General features: G+C 43.4%; 1 protein-coding gene across 7 annotated transcripts in view; it reads left to right on the forward strand.

Annotated features, from left to right (window-relative positions):
• Positions 1-6: 6 nt before the first annotated feature.
• Positions 7-2,148, forward strand: part of LOC103397175 (ubiquitin-associated protein 2-like) — a 22,174-nt gene continuing 20,032 nt past the window's right edge. For 4 of the 7 annotated variants that reach the window (XM_025052766.1, XM_025052770.1, XM_008335401.3 and 1 more), the window contains exon 1: positions 7-557. The gene's annotated coding sequence lies outside the window, so the exon portion shown is untranslated. The other 3 variants (XM_025052769.1, XM_025052767.1, XM_025052768.1) reach the window with 3 other exon arrangements.

Raw genomic sequence — 2,148 nt, forward strand, 5'->3', positions numbered from 1 at the left:
TGTGTGTTAATAAAACGAGCCTGAGTTTGAGGAGAATTCAGAATTCAGCAGTCGATCCTCTGACTCGCCGCTGGATCCTCCCTGTGCACAGGTGAACTCGAGCAACGACTTTTGTCTTTTCTTTATACTTTGTGAAAGTTCTTCTTGATGGTGTCGAAGTTGATCAACGAATCCGGGGTGGTAAAACCTTACCACGACACTGTCAACCCGATGCATTGCTTACTGGTCATATAAAGTATTACAAATACAAGAAACTAACCTTGTTTAACGGCAGAAAACGGTGGCTTGTCTGCAGCGGCAAATTGGCCGATGTACGCATGCGCAGTTAACTCGGGTAGGAAAAAACTATAGGTAGGAAAAAACTTCAGAACAACGGCACAGCTAAAGTGGACCCTGGTGTCACATGCACCCGCACGTTTGTTTAGTACTGAACGTTAAACCACGTGACGAACAGGTGGGTTTTGGTTGGTGCTGTCAGCCGCTCAACATTGAACAACGGCGCTGTGAGGTCACGTGACAGCATTTGCTGCAGCTGGCTGAACGAAGCGTGTTAGCAGGTAAGGAAACGAAAGCAAAACATGTGGGTATGTTAATGTTAAAAGCAGCTTGGACATTAAAGTTATATCATTGTAAATGTAAAAAACTAGTTTAAAACAATCTATCGTCTCAGCGAAAAGTTTCGTCTTGTTCAGTGGTAAGCTAGCCAATTACCCCGCTGGCTAACTTGTGTTGTATCCGGCTCTGGCAATGCTTTGTATGCGGACGAGTGCGTTCACTTACCGGTGTCACTTAGCCTGCAGCTATCGTAGTGTGGACCGTTTAACAGTGTAATCCAAATAAAATTTATGCCATAATATATATACACTATATACATGTATATATATTAAATAAATATTAGGTCAAATGTTTCGAACAATTTTCGAATAAAATATGCGTGTGCTTTTCCTCTACTAATGCAGTTGTGTTAGCATGCGCCGCTAACTTTACGTTTACACAAAAGGTATATGTTGTCACTCGCTTTCGACTTTCTGTCGAGTTCTGCGAAACATCGACGGTCAGTTTCACTGTGTGTGGGTCACTGTGTGTGGGTCAATGTCGCCATATTTGTCAAAATAGGCTGAGAAATGTGAAAAGTTAGAATCACAAAGTGGAGCGGTTAGCTTTGCTAAGGCTAGTAGCTAGCAAGAGCTTTGGTCAAAGCGGATCATATTACTGTCGCTCTCCAAAATAAGATTACGGGAAATAATCTCTTCAAAAATAATACCCACGTTTTAAGAATCTAGCGAGAGTTCGATGCCAATGTGAAATGCAATTTAATTCGTTGGGTGTCTTGAAGACAGAGCAGAAGATCAAGTGGTGGAGGAAGGAAGGAAAGAGAAATGTTGTGAAGACTTCAGGAAGGAAGTAAGGGCAGTTCTGGGCTGTGTTGAGGAATTCCCAGATGATTGGGAGGTTACAGCTGCAGTGATTAGGGAGACAGGTCGGCAGGTGCTAGGTCTTTCCTCTGGGCAGACAAAGGAGGACAAAGAGACTTGGTGGTGGAATGATGAGGTCCGAGAGAGTGTGCAGAGAGAGATTAGCGAAGAAGAGATGGGACAGTGACAGAACAGAAGAGAACAGACTGGAGTACAAAGAGAGGACAAGGGAGGTGAAGAGGGAAGTGGCCAAGGCCAAACAAAAGGCATATGAGTTGTACGAGAGTTTGGACACAAAGGAAGGAGAAAAGGAGGTGTATAGATTGGTGAGACAGAAATCAAGCTGGGAAGGATGTGTAGCAGGTGAGTTTGATTAAGGACCTAGAGGGGAATGTAATCACAAGTGAGGAAAGTATACTGAGAAGATGGAAGGAATACTTTGAGGAGTTGTTGAATGAGGAAAATGGAAGGGAAAGTAGAAACGAGGAACCAGAGACTACTAGGGAGAAGGTAGATCAGGTTAGAAAGGATGAAGTTAGAAAAGCCCTGAAGAGGATGAAGAGTGGAAAGTCAGTTGGTCCTGATGACATACCAGTGGAAGTATGGAAGTGTTTAGGAGAAGTGGCAGTAAATTTCCTGACTGGTTTGTTTAACAGAATTTTAGAGACTGGCAAGATGCCTGATGAGTGGAGAAAAAGTGTTCTGGTGCCAATTCATAAGAAGGGTGATGCAC

This window comes from Cynoglossus semilaevis, chromosome W (assembly GCF_000523025.1).
Source record: "Cynoglossus semilaevis isolate Cse_v1.0 chromosome W, Cse_v1.0, whole genome shotgun sequence".
NCBI classification, from domain to species: domain Eukaryota; kingdom Metazoa; phylum Chordata; class Actinopteri; order Pleuronectiformes; family Cynoglossidae; genus Cynoglossus; species Cynoglossus semilaevis.